Source organism: Mus caroli, chromosome 1, assembly GCF_900094665.2.
Source record: "Mus caroli chromosome 1, CAROLI_EIJ_v1.1, whole genome shotgun sequence".
Lineage (NCBI taxonomy): Eukaryota > Metazoa > Chordata > Mammalia > Rodentia > Muridae > Mus > Mus caroli.
The window spans coordinates 40,700,978-40,716,497 of record NC_034570.1 but is presented as its reverse complement, the minus strand read 5'-3'; positions in this window follow the sequence as shown (position 1 = coordinate 40,716,497).

Here is a 15,520-nt window from a genome sequence, read left to right as displayed (position 1 = left end):
CCAGTGGTGGAGAGTGTGCCCCTCCTCTCGCTTGTCTTATACAGTGGAGCAACGTAACTTGGTCGTTTGGGTATGTCTGACTTTTTGCATGGCTTTAGCCACATCTGGAAGAAAGCACAAACACCTCTTTAAGTCAGAGCCATTAAATGGCATGTACTTTAGCTACTGTGATAGTTCCAGAGTAAAGTTATGTCTAAAACCTATGCCCTACATAGATTGTATTTTTTGTCAACAGTGAAATGATTGTTCGAATATAAAGATGCTTAACTATCTCAGAACCAGTATTCAAAGAGAAAACAGCTTGCCTCTGTTAGAATCATACTGCCCACTCCTGTATGCTTTCGATATTATTTGGTTTAATTGGACTAGCCTTGGAAATATTACCATTTTTACTCTTTTTCTACAAAGAAAGTATTCTTAGTGAACTTAATCATAACCCATACTTAGTAGTGGTTTCTTAACAGGTTGTATGCAAAATGTTTTTACAGTAAACAGTTACTTTATAAAATACTGCATTGTGTCAAAATAAAGACTAGTTGCTTAAAAGCATATTACCCAACTGTTCATCACCTCTTCCCTGGGGGTGATTTCTGGTGCTTTTAGTAACAAAACAAAATTCTATATATTTACAAAAGAGACATGCTACTATTTATGCTCAGAATCATATGACTTATTTCTTTAAAACCAATACATTCTGGCAACAGTTATTTTACTTAAATCACCTTCCCATTGTGGATGGATAGTATGCATATTTGCTGTGTTTAACAGCTGTGAGCCAGGCAAGGTGGTTCAATAGAGGCACCTAGCAATTTACCTGCTCCTCTACAAGATCTAAACCAAGCCTGTAGAGTTGAATGACTTTGGGAAAACACTGGAATTCAGTTATCAGAATACAAAACCATTGTAGAACACAGACCTGGGACAGCAGCAAGGCAAGAGAAGCTGCCCACCTGCCACCCAGTTCCATAGCTCTGGGAAGGGCTTACTTCCAGCAAATGTCCCGTACGTCCACTGCCAAGTTACCAGGTACTTCCAAGTGTACAGCCTAAGACGTAAGGCCTGCCTGAATTCAGTCCTTATAGGTTGGCTTCACCCCTCCAGAAGATCTCTAAGGTACTATAGTCAGTAGTCACCCTAAGAGGAGGCCTGACTGACTGGATTGTTCTAAGGGTTAAACACCTTCACAAAGTCTCATCTCAAACCTTGCAGCCATTCTCTACCATCCTGGCTTAGCAGGAGATGTGCTCAACAGGCTGAGATTACTACTACGTGGTGATGAACAGGTGCAATGTAGAGGGAGCCAAAGGTGCCCTCCACAAGAACCTGGGTATAAAGGAGCCTGCCTGTGATAGGATCCCCGATGTCACATGATACCTCAAAGCAAGGGTGAGAAATATTCCACCACCTCCAGCCTATATTGTGTCTGCCAAACAATACCCCTCTGGCTGTAGCCCTGCCCCAGAGGCATTGTCCTGGCAAGTCTCAACAAACAAGTCAGTGCTACAATGACAGTTCAAATGAAATGGAGAGAATAATGTAACTACAGCAGCCCTCAGTGTACACAGCCAAAAGTATAGCTAAGAACTGTCAGACACATATCCCTGCTGTCCTTCCGGGGAGAGCCCTGGGAGAGGGGTTTTGCCTGATCTTGGCCATGACCCACAGACACTCAGTTATTGCTGCTATTGCCATCACACATTATATCTATTACATATATACATAATAGTATTATATATTACTGTTTCTAGAACAATCTGGAAGAAAAGCTCCAGGAGCCAGAGAAATACTTCATCTATCCCCAGGAATGCACAGGCAGGGGCCTACCTGTAATAGTAGATAGCTACTGGGTAGACATACCCAAAGTTGTAGCAAAAAATAAACTACCCCACTGAACCTGTTCTGGGCCCCTACATCAGTTGCCTCACATTTACCTGGTAACTCACGGCTCACAAGGAAAGGTGAGTACTACAGGGGGTGGGAGGAATTTTGACTCCTGTTGCTCCCTGTGAAGCAACTGTACTTGTAGAGTGTCTAATCAAGAGTGCTTAGACCCTTCACTGTTGTTGAGCAGCCAAGACCATTCAAAAAGCGCCCATTCAAAAAGCAGCCAGTATCAACAGTACCTGAGAAGCCCCACCAGCGTTCCCATTATCAGAGGAACTATATAGGGAGCACTCTGCTACCTACTTCATTAATGCCTAAACTGTTCATGTCCCTCTCATGGGTAATCCATAGACAGATGGTCTGCCTCTCTTGAAAGTATGTGCTCTGCCAAAACTTAATAACTACAGTCAAAGAAGCTACAAGGACATTGTAACATTGTACTGCAATACACAGCGGAAAGTGAATTCAGCATAGCATAGTGAACTAACACCCTGATACACATCTTTAAAAGAAAGTCATGTTCTAAGAAGTCTATCCCATATAAGAGACAATCCACTTCACTAGATGCACAGATTTCAACATATACACAAGAAATTTCAAATATTTTAAAATAATAATCTAAAAAATAACTCCCTATTGACAGATTCCAAAGATACTGAGGTTGATGAAATGCCTGATAGATTCTAAAGAATGGTTGTGGGAAAGCTTAGTGATATGTCTGGGGCTAGGGGTGGGGTTTAAGAGAGTTGGTACAGTGTTTTCTTAGCATGCACAAAGCCCTGGGTTCAATCCTCAATACCACGCAAAGCCAGGCTTGGTAGCAATAGACCTGTAACTCTAACATTTGGACGATGGAGGTAGGAGGCTCAGGAATTCAAGGTTGCCCTCAGAATGGAGTTCAAGTTCAGCTTGAGCTGTATGAAACCCTGTATCACACAAAGAAAATCTCAATGACAAATGAGATTCAAGAAGATACACACACACACACAGACACACACAAACAAACAAACAAATTAGAAAGACAATACAGATATGAATGAGGAACTCATCAAACACAGAAAGAAAGATTGCTGTGAGTTCAAGGCCAGCCTGGGCTACACAGTAAGAGTCTCTCTTGAAAGTTGAAGAAAATGTAGGTGTAAGTCTCCAAATCAGACTACCTTAAGCAATTATATTAAGAATATTGAGACAGGTGTGGTGGCACACACCTTTAATCCCAGAACTTGGGAGGCAGATGCAGTGGATTTCTGAGTTCGAGGCCAGCCTGGTCTACAATGTGAGTTCCAGGACAGCCAGGGCTATACAGAGAAACCCTGTCTTGAAAAACCAAGAAAAAAAAAAAAAAGAATATTGATTTTTGGGCTGGTGAGATGGCTCATTTGTTAAGAGCACTGACTGTTCTTCCAGAGGTCATGGGTTCAAATCCCAGGAACCACATGGTGGCTCACAACCATCCTTAATGAGAAACAAATAAAAAACCTACAGGCCAGAGCAAGCAGGGCCCCAGAGAGAGTGGGAGAAAGGGAAGAGGGAAAAATGGAAAAAGAAAAAAGAAAAAAGAAAAAAGAAAAAAGAGAGATCAAGGCAGAATGAAAAGACTACAGATCTTTGTTGAAATGTCTGCAAAATTGATATACTTGAAGGAAAAAAAAAAGACTAAGGACAGAGAAAAATCTGTTCCATTGAATAAGAGCAGATGTGTGTATAGATGGGAGGTCTTAGATTCTGACATTACACACTACACATTACAGTCAACATGCAAAAGTACAAAGTAGGTACGGGGACAGGGCATGTGTTATGCACTTCATGTATTCATCTATGCATGCCCAGAGGTGTCAAACGGATGTGAGACATCTTCCTCTATCATGTTCTTCCATGGCTTTTGAAACAAAGTCTGTCATTTGACTTTGAAGCTCAGTGATGGCTGGCCAGCAAGCTCCAGGATCTGTCTGTCTCCAACTCCTAACATGGTTGCAGGTGTGTGCTGTGCCTGTGGTTTTACATAGGTAATCATATGTGAACTTGGGTTTTCTTGCTATTACAGCTTACCCATGAAGCTGAAATAGTTTTAAATTTTTCAAGTGGGAAATCACAAAATCACATTGAAGAGCAGTCCTGATGGGCACCTACAAGTTCTCAGCAGAAACCCTACACACCAGGACATGGGATAACATATTTGAGTTTGGAAAGAAAATGATTGCTATTCAAGCTACCTATATCCAGCAAAGCTTTCCTGTAGAATTATCAGAATTATCAGAACACAGTCCAAAAATGGAGTCCTGTAAGAAGAATTCTGAGTGCTTGTGAAAAAACTCCAAGAAAATAAGACTTGAATTGTTATTTGTTTGTACACCTCTATGGGTAAACATGTTTTTGCCATGTGGGGCTTGCCCTTGTGACTGTAAATTTTACTAGTGTGGCTCTTCTTAACCCTCAGAGTATAAATTGCTATGAATAAAATTGCCTTTCGCATAAGATATTAGTTCACCTCATTTATCAGCTCCATTCTCCCTGGTCCCACTATCATTAGAGCACTAAACAAGAATGAAAATAGTTCAAGATAAATAAAAAATAAGAAAATAAGAAGAGACAAAGGTCACTGTATAACAATCAAGGAATCAATTCATCAAGAAGATAAATTGTTTGTAAATATTTATGCATGTGATATCAGTTATCAATTTTATAAAACAATGCTACTAGATAAAAATGGAGAATGGGCTTCAATATAACAATAGAAGGGGATGTCAGTACTGCATGCCCACCAATGAACTGTCATCCAAGTTACTCGTCTACACAGAAAGATCAAAGTTAATCCACACGGTAGGTAAATGGATTCTTTACTTACAGTACATTACACCCAAACACTCTAGAAATATGAAAGGCCATGCGATGTGCATCTGCACAGTGTTAGTACACAGCTTTTTTGCTCCCATTTAATTTAGTGCACAACAATCAATTATTTTCTCACCTTACCCCTAGCTTTAGTTACACATTGGTCTTTGTTCTTTCATTTCCTCTTTATTTTTCTTCTCTATTTTTAAAGTCCTTGGTGATTTAATACACTGTATACTGAGTTTGTTATTTATGCCCCTCCACTCCCCTCCAGTGCCCCTTCTCATCTCTCTGCACTTTTCTCTGGTGAAGCCTTTCTTTCCAACGAGCCCCTCCTCCTATATGTTCATACTTTTCCACTCACTGAATTTGTGGTGGCTTATATGAGCATGAGTAGGAAATCACTTACTGAAAAAAGGGACAACTTATCAGTGGCTACACCACTGAAAAGAAAGACTCTCCCTGAGCCATTTATTGTTGTCTCAAGTACCTGAGCCCAAGTGATCAGGAATTCTAACTTAAAATTTTTCTTCACTTTTGTATATTGTTAGGGAGTGCTTTCTTCTCTCTTCTTTTCATGTGTGTTATATATTTGTCCAATACTTATTCACATATGTGTGGGTACACATGTATGTACAGGGACACATGTGTCTATGTGTGTGTGTATGCCTGAGGTTAATGTCTGGAATCTCAATTACAATTTCAGTTTATTTTCTGAAATAGGATCTGTCAATCAAACATAGAGTTCACTGATATACTGGTGTTAATTCTTCATGAAACTAGGAACATCCTATTCCTCTGGGAGCCCAGATGACCCAGAATAGCCAATGAAACCTGAAGCAAAAGCAGCAAGTCTGAAGTCTCCCAATTCCCATTTGGGAATAATGCTCCAAAAGCACTCTAAGGAAAGCATCATGGTGTTTACATACAGATGGCACAGCACATGAAAACAGAATGGAAAACCCATAGAGGTACCCATTCCTGTGCTGCCAACTAACCTGACCAAAGCATCAAACTATATCTCAAAGAAAGATGGCTTCTTTAGAAAAAACATTTTCTTAACATAAGTTAACATAGTTATTTAAGCAAGTTTCTAGAATATTACCCATGTAATTTATTGTAGAATATGGCCAGTCTTTAGAACAAGATTTAAAAGCAAGCTGGCCTTTGACTTATGAAGGCAAAGAGCAAACTAAAACAACAAGCATCTTTTAGGGTTTGACCAAATTAATTTATCTCATAGTAATGAGTAGTCCTTTAGGGTTCTTAGGTCAAAACACAACCACATGGAGGAGCCAGTGACTAAGACCCAGGGGTATCCATTCCTCCCAGATCACTGTACAACCCTTGTTATGGGGGATGGACAAGCTGTAGCTTAACAGTAACATAATTCTCAAAAACACTTTCAACTTAAACTTAAATGAACAATGCACTTTAAGCAAGGAATGGATTTCACTCTTAAGAATTTCTATTCCTCATTGACTTCTTTGTTGAAGAAAAATTATCCGTTTGTAGATGTACTCCCGCTTTCTGTTCCCTGCAAGTTAATTGAGGATGTCCTCAGAAAGGAAAGGAATTGCAATCCAGCCAGCTTCTGAAATAGCAAATGTTTGTTTTGATTTTAGGGTCTCCTATCCTAACCCTTCTCTGCCCAGATCATCATGGTATGTAGAAAAGAGGATCTTTCTAGGTTTCGACTAGCCCCTCCCTTTATGGCTGCTATGATGAGTTTTCACCTGTCTTTAAGCTTCTCACAGAATTCTGTAATTCATGTGACTCTAATAGTCTTTGTTTTATCATACCATCCTGGATGTGCCCTTCATATTATATATAAATATACTTTGTCATGATGTAGTTACACACAGAAAAAATTATATGGCATTGCTCCTCACCATTCATTAATTCTTTATTTCATGAAATATCAAAATTCATTCCTCATCCTATAATCAACCCTGGCAGTGTGTTTACAGTCATTAACTAACATGGAATTTGAGTTGTCTTTATCTCACAACCACATGTCTATAGCTAGACCATGGGAAATTCTGCTTTTTTATTTTCAGCTCTTATAACTATAAACAACTGTACTCTTTATGGTCTATTTTGTGCTCAGTTGTTAACATTCCTTGCTTTGTTGGCATTCCATAGTTTAAAGTGACTTACAGGCCAAAGGCTGCAGCACAGTCCAATGTTACTATGTGCAAGAAGGCCGAGGGATGAGCTTAATCCAGCGAGAGTCACAGTGCTACTGACTGTGTGATAATGTATACTAAACAAGTTTTCTTTAAACAGAAACAGTACAACGGTATATATCAATCAACTAACAGAAATGCAGATACCACAGAACCTAAATCCAGAAGCCCATTAAGAGCAAATATATGCAGTAGTGCAGCATTGGGAACAGCTTTATAGAGCAAAGTTACCATGAACAACAAGAACAGACTGGATGTGCATATATCCATATCCGGGCACATGTGCATGTAACCCTTCTTAAATACTAACCACGGGGACTGTGTCATACAGAACTTTAGGATGTGATTCTGCAAGTTTCTTGGTCTTCCTGTTCCAGGAAGCTCCATCCAAAAACAATCCATGAATGTAAACACCTAAATAACAAAGAAAGAAGTTAGCATTCAAAGATGGTAGGTGACTGAGCCCTGCATCTGAGATTCCTGTCTGGGGAGAGCAGGCCGACATAATGCCCACCATAGCTTCTCAGGTTCTCTTCCTCTCTACCTCCCTTCCCACTATTCAGTGCATTTAATAAATTACTGAGTCCTCCTAGATGAAACTTGCAATTCAGATATTAAGAACTGTGGGTAATATGCCTGGAATCACTGACACTAAACAGTAAATAAACTGCCAGTGGCTTCCTCGATTCCCTGTGACATTTAGTTATCAATTTACTTATTTATCTGTGGAGACAAGGTTTCAAGGGACCCAGACAGGTCTCAATACCCCTGTCTCATCTTCCTAAGTGCTAGTGTTTCATGTCTATGAACACACTGGACACCACTTCACTCTCAGGAAACAGGGCAAGCCTGACTTGTAAGGCCAGTGAACTAGAAGCAGACACACATTAAAGTATATAAAAGGAGAAAGGCAGAGGTTGGGGGAAACTCAGATGGCATCTGTGACCCCCCTTCTCCAGGGGTCCCATTGAGAAAGGAATTTCCTTTGGAAAATCCTAACTTTCTCATTTTTGTTCAAGTAATTGATAAGTAAGATGGAATAAGCAATTTTTTGGCAAAAATGTACAATTATGTTTGTGTGCATATAATATAAACTTAATTTAACAAACATCTGTCCTCAATGATATTACTCTGGGTGGACACACTGATATTTAGTAAAGTGGTTTGCTTAGCTGAAGGCCACTCAGCTAACCTCATTACTAAGCAATTTTGGTGCACCAAGTCAATACATTCGATAAATCTTGTTTTATGTGCTGCTCTACCACCATCAAGATAACGCTGGAGTTTTAGTGCCTGAAAACCTGTTTCCTGAGGTAACAGGTGGATGCAGACTGGTAAAAAGGAAAACAAAGAAGTCTGTCTAATCTCTATGCTCGGTGCATGCAATTCCACAGGTTGAGTATGGGAAATTGACTACTTTAAAAACTTTATGCAATGCTTTCATAACTTAAACATTTTAGCTGGGTCTAAAAATTGTATAAAGTCATTACTTCCACTAGGATGTCAACGGGAATGCTGATATTTTCCTATGTCAGAAGGACACTGAGAGAAGTTAGGAGGGATAAAGTCTTGAATACAGAAGTAACCATAGTTAAAAGTGTCATCAAGACACTTTTAATGAGAATGAATTGTTTTCAAACTTCTTCATGAAGTCTTGAGCATGGTAGGCTGGGAAGGAAACCGTTGTGCATGTGGCCAGAGGGCCTGCTCCTAATGCTACTGTGAAGCATTCGGGGAGGTGTTTAGCCTCCCTGAGCCCAAGTGTCTGCCTCTATGTAATAAAAGACTGTGGTGCCTGTTACTATGAGGATTAGACATAAAGGGCTGGGCACAGATATGTAAGAGAACACTACCACCCTGGGCTTCAGGCTCTTCTCTAGACTTCCCTCTACCTAAAGCCCTTTAGCGCCCTTCCTGTATACTTTGTTTGGAATAGATATTTACCCTTCTTGACATGTTCCTCAATCAAGGTAGCTATGTTGGATTTCATGAGAACAGGTGCTCAGATAGTTTTCTATGGTAGCAACCTATGTGAAGAAGGGATTTTCCAGAGTGGTTGTACGAGCTTGCAATCCCACCAACAATGGAGGAGTGTTCCTCTTTTACTACATCCTCGCCAGGATCTGCTGTCACCTGAATTTTTGTTCTTAGCCATTCTGACTGGTGTGAGGTGGAATCTCAGGGTTGTTTTGATTTGCATTTCCCTGATGATTAAAGGATGTTGAACATTTTTTCAGGTGCTTCTAAGCCATTTGGTATTCTGCAGGTGAGAATTCTTTGTTCAGCTCTGAGCCCCATTTTTAATGGGGTTATTTGATTTTCTGGAGTCCACCTTCTTGAGTTGTTTATATATATTGGATATTAGTTCGCTATCTGATTTAGGATAGGTAAATATCCTTTCCCAATCTGTTGGTGGTCGTTTTGTCTTATTGATGGTGTCTTTAGCCTTGCAGAAGCCTTGCAACTTTATGAGGTCCCATTTGTCGATTCTCTATCTTACAGCACAAGCCACTGCTGTTCAGGAATTTTTCCCCTGTATCCATATCTTCCAGAGTTTTCCCTACTTTCTCCTCTATAAGTTTCAGTGTCTCTGGTTTTATGTGGAGTACCTTAATCCACTTAGATTTGACCTTAGTACAAGGAGATAGGGATGGATCAATTCACATTCTTCTACATGATAACCGCCAGTTGTGCCAGCACCATTTGTTGAAAATGCTCTCTTTTTTCCACTGGATGGTTTTAGCTCCCTTGTCAAAGATCAAGTGACCATAGGTGTGTGGGTTCATCTCTATGTTTCAATTCTATTCCATTGGTCTACTTCTCTGTCACTATACTAGTACCACCCAGTTTTTTATCACAATTGCTCTGTAGTACAGCTTTAAGTCAGGCATGGTGATTACACCAGAGGTACTTTTATCCTTGAGAAGAGTTTTTGCTATCCTAGGTTTTTTGTTATTCCAGATGAATCTGCCGATTTCCCTTTCTAATTCGTTGAAGAATTTAATTGGTATTTTGATGGGGATTGCATTGAATCTGTAGATTGCTTTTGGGAAGATAGCCATTTTTACTATATTGATCCTGCCAATCCATGAGCATGGGAGATCTTTCATCTTCTATGGTCTTCTTTAATTTCTTTCTTCAGAGACTTGAAGTTCTTATCATACAGATCTTCCACTTCCTTAGTTACTACCGGAGGATCCCGCAATACCTCTCCTGGGCATATATCTAGAAGATGTTCCAACCAGTAAGAAGGACACATGCTCCACTATGTTCATACCAGCCTTATTTATAATAGCCAGAAGCTGGAAAGAACCCAGATGCCCCTCAACAGAGGAATGGATACAGAAAATGTGGTACATTTACACAATGGAGTACTACTCAGCTATTAAAAAGAATGAATTTATGAAATTCCTAGGCAAATGGATGTACCTGGAGGGCATCATTCTGAGTGAGGTAACCCAGTCACAAAGGAACTCACATGATATGTACTCACTGATAAGTGGATATTAGCCCAGAAACTTAGGATACCCAAGATATAAGATACAATTTGCTAAACGCATGAAACTCAAGAAGAATGAAGACCAAAGTGTGGGGACACTTTTCCCCTTCTTAGAATTGGGAACAAAACACCCATGGAAGAAATTACAGAGACAAAGTTTGGAGCTGAGACAAAAGGATGGACAATCTAGAGACTGCCATATCTGGGCATCCATCCCATAATCAGCTTCCAAAAGCTGACACCATTTCATACACTAGCAAAATTTTGCTGAAAGGACCCAGATAGAGCTGTCTCTTGTGAGACTATGCTGGGGCCTAGCAAACACAGAAGTGGATGCTCACAGTCAGCTATTGGATGGATCACAGGGCCCCCAATGGAGGAGCTAGAGAAAGTACCCAAGGAGCTAAAGGGATCTGCAATCCTATAGGTGGAACAACAATATGAACTAACCAGTACCCTCCTGGAGCTCCTGTCTCTAGCTGCATATGAATCAGAAGACGGCCTAGTCGGCCATCAATGGAAAGAGAGGCCAATTGGTTGTGCAAACTTTATATGTCTCAGTACAGGGGAACGACAGGGCCAAGAAGTGGGAGTGGGTGGTTGGGGGCGTGGATGGGGGAGCGTGTGGGGGAGTTTTGGGTTAGCACTGGAAATGTAAATGAAATAAATACCCAATAAAAAAGAAGGGATTTTAAAGGTGTACATAATAAAGGAAATAATAAATGAAACAAGGTAGCCTAGAGTTGTTAAGCTTGAGATTCAGAAGTATGCACATCCCAAATGCATTGATAACAGGGACTCTGGAGAATGATGCCATCTGCTGTTGGGGAAAGTACAATTAGTTGTAGCATGGCGTGTGTCCCAGAGTGTCTGCCTCCCTGTGTGCTTTTTGTCTCTAAATATATTTCCACAGTTAAGTATAGGTATTAAAGTGGTGTGAAATCTTGTGCTAGTTTCCATAAGCCTGTAGTGAGTTTCAGTTCTGTGGTGTACTTCCACTACAGCAGTTGAGGTCCAGGTGCTGCTAGAGACTGAGTAGGGAAAGATGAAGTCAGGCAAGATGATATTTTTTGCATCTGTATTGTCACAGAAGATAGACAACCAAAGGAAACACGTGACTCACTGTTGAGTGGACTAATGTTGCCAACTACATAAGATGACTGGATGAGAGCAGAAAGGCAAGATAACAAGCTGGCCTGGCACAGAGCCCTCACAAATGGAGGAGGAGGTGGTGGTGGTGGTGGAGGAGGAGGAAGAGGAAAAAGTCATAGGATTCTGACTGGGAGCTGGTAGTTATTTACTGAAATAAATTATAAGTTCTACATATCTAGAGAAACTAACGTAGAGATAGCATGTTGGCAGTTCTGGATACAGCCTTCTGAGTCACAGAGGAAGCATCTAACAAGGAGGTCTTCAAAGATATAAAAATGGATGAGTTCTCCTAGGGAGAGGATGAATAAAGTAAACACAAATTGTTCAAGGACTTTGTTCTTAGAGACTCCAATAGCTGAAGAATAAGCCAGCAAGAAGCATAAATGTGGAAAATAAGGAAATAAAAAAACAACCAAAACCAGGAGATAACATCGTCAAGACAAAGGTAATAAACTGTGTCTAGGGAGATAAACACATCAGGAGAAATTGCCAAGAAGTTTAGATGAAGGCCAGAGGAGATTCATCAACAGGGAAACTGCACTAACTCTGAAGAGAAAGGCTTCTATGGGGTGGTGAGGATGCAAGGTAGAAGGAAAACAGCTGAGAACTCAGCTTGCATGTAAAGACATTCTTCTGAGATATTGTGCAATTAGGAAGCAGGGATACAGGACAGCAGTGGATATCAAGATGACAGAAAAGTTCATTGATTGCTTCTAAGATGTGAGATGCCAGAGCATGCTGTGTGTGGCTATGGATTGTCCATTTCTGAGTTCAAAGATTCTGCAAAGAGGAGGTACCATTAAAGTAACAAAGCTGTAGAGCAGGAAAGAAAGGTAGTCTGGATTCCCAAGGGTGAATCTGTGCATAGGCCCCCAGATTTGGTGGTGCTAGCAACTGTCTTCTTAGCTCCTACTTTCACAAGGATGAGGTAAGAGAGGAAGACATGCGGTGCCAAGAGCACAGTGGTCATTTAGGCAACTTTCCCAGGGACACAGCTGGATAGCTTCATNTCACCAAAGTCTTGAGTTGTGTGACACCCAGTTGATAATTGCCACAATAAGGTAAGGCAATGATCAGACTCTGGTGTGTCTCTCACTTGGACATAAACTGGTAGAAGAAGCAAGAGCCTAAGCTGTTGCTTCATCATCTTCAATGCCTACCAGGGTGGGCCAGTGATAGCTAAGGTAGGAAAGCTGCCTGTGACATCGTATATATTAACAGTCACCGAAAGATAGATGCCATTCATTCAAAGTCATCACTCTTCTGGTAAACTTTAGTACATTTTAGCTTTTTTGCTTTAAAAAACGAAAAGTAATGTTTATTTAAAGTAGTAACCTTGTCTACTGCATTTACAGTTTATTTATGCTGCCTTTGCTTATATTTATTGTATTTTATTTTCCTTATGTACATGAGCATGTGGGTGCATGCCAAGGTACGTGTGGAGGTCAGAGGAGAGCTTGTGGGGATTCAGTTCTCTTTTTCCACCATGAGGATCCTGGGAATTTAGAAGTTAAGTTCTCAGGCTTGGCAGAAAGTCTCCTTTCTCAAGGAGTCATCTTGCTGGCTCTTACTAAATTTGAAATAAAACATCACAGATGGCACAAAGTAGTTAAAACTCAACCAATCAGGAATCCAGAATGTTTCTTTATAACCACCCGTCTAATCCTCAAGCATTTCTAGGGCCTCAGTTCCTAGGCAACAGTGACTGCTGCTTAAGCCTAGAATTATGTTCAGATGCCAGCATCCATGCAAAAAGCTGGGCATGGCTCCTGTGCACACCCAATAACTTTAGCACTGTGGTGCGTGGAGGCAAGAAGATCCCTAGGGTTCAGTGAGAAATCTGTCTCAAAGAAATAAGGCAGAGAATGAAAATAGGACATCCATCATCCTCTGGCCTTCAGAGGTATTTTCACACAGATATGTGTTTATACCACAATCTCACATACCCTCCTCTCTCTGTCTTTGTCTCTCTGTCTATCTCTTTCTCTGTCTATCTCTGTCTGTTTCTATGTGTGTGTGTGTTTCCCTGTTTCTCTCACACACACATTATTAATAGCTGTAAATATAAGAGTAAAATATATAACAGTACAGGATACAGATATCAGGGATTTGAAAAGGTATGGTCTTTAAGGAGATTCTTTCCTCCTGGTTGCCCAAGGTCAACACAAGGTCATAGATGATTAGCCTGTGAACTACTAATTTGACATACGATACTTCTTTTAAATAACGACACATGATTTCTAATTTACTCAGCTTTGGAGGTTCAGAGAAGTGTACCTTTTATCCAAATTCATCTACTCATGTTCTTCTCTATTTGCTTCATGCTGTGTTTCAGGGTATTATGTACATGATTGCTTTTTGACAGCTAAGAAGATAAGCAAAAGTGCTCTGCTTTTGTTCAGGGAACAGACAGGATATAGCCCACTCTGGTGCTGCACTTACCATCCTCTGGAGCATTTTTATATTCCTTGTCATCCATCACTTCATAGTCAAACCCAAGAAGATCAATTGGAATTGTGAATTTTCTTGCAAAGTTCTGCTGCGCACCAGTCAGGAAGGCTTGTGTGAAGAAGAAGCCAGAAAGCCAGAAGACTGGAGGGGGACCAACCTCATACCATTGCTATAGTGGATCCAGACAAAAATGATATAGCAATAGTTAAAAATTTCCAATGCAATATCAATGAAATGTTATCTCCAAACATGATTATTACTTTTAAAGCAAACTAGCAAATGAGATTCAAAGAACATCAAGGCACACATCAAGTTTGAAAATAGTATTTGGTTCTGACTCAGCATTTTCTCTGTTACACTAGTTTGGGAATTTCAATGCATGAAATACGTGAAATATTCACATCCAGTGGTTTCTCCAGAAATTCTATGTATCTCTGTGAACATACTATAAACTTGTTGTTTGAAAGCATGTCATGTTATATTGATGAATAGATCTCCACAAAGTCTGTTCACATGGTAATTTTCATACTATTTTTCTAATTAATTAGCCATTACTGCCAAGAAGAATATTTTCTTGGAAGTTTTACTTCCTACTTTACTAAAATAGCATGGAATCCAACATACTATTACAGAAGGGCCATACTATAAAGAACACAAAAAAGCAGGGTGGTGAATGCTTATGGCATTTAGAAATTTAATGACCCTTTAATTCTGTATTTATTTCATAGTTTTTGATGATGAGTGGTTGAATAACAAGTGACCAAATAGCAAATTATAGAAGCCTTTCTGAAGAAATGAATTAAAATCCTTTATTCGAGAAGAGCTCACAGTTTAGTTTCCAAGAGCCATCATGGTCCTTCAGTATCTGACTCTGGTGGTACATCAGAGGGACTGTACTATGAAAGGGAAGCAGCTCATCTTATTCCTGCAGGAAATCCCTCAATCTTTTTATTTGTTTAAAGATTATACCTGGTCTGAAATTCATTGTATAGCCCAGATAGTAACATAGGTTGGTCTTTAACTTAAGGGTGATCTTCCTGCCTCAGGTGGTAAGATTTCACATATGAGCCACCATATCAGACTTCCCCATAGGTTCATGTCATATACATAGTATCTATGTAATTATTTCTTTTTCTGTAAAGTGAAGTATCAATTGGCAGATGACCAGGAGTGAGGATTCTACCCACTCAACATACCCAAGAAAAATAACCATTGAGGTAGGTCACTGCTGTTTTGGACTGAGATGGCAGAGCTAGAAGGTTTCTGGGCAGTGAAGAAAGAGTTCCTCTCTTTAGAAGCTTGTCTGGCTTTCTAAGATGCTCTGCTACTGGGTTCTACTTAATGCTATTGAGAGTCAACATGCTAGAAGTTTCTCTCTCCAAAGGCTGTCATTTACTTGAATGTCAAACTTCACAAAATTTCCTACTTAAGATGCAGAATATATAATATATAATATATAATATATAATATATAATATATAATATATATAATATATAATATATAATATATAATA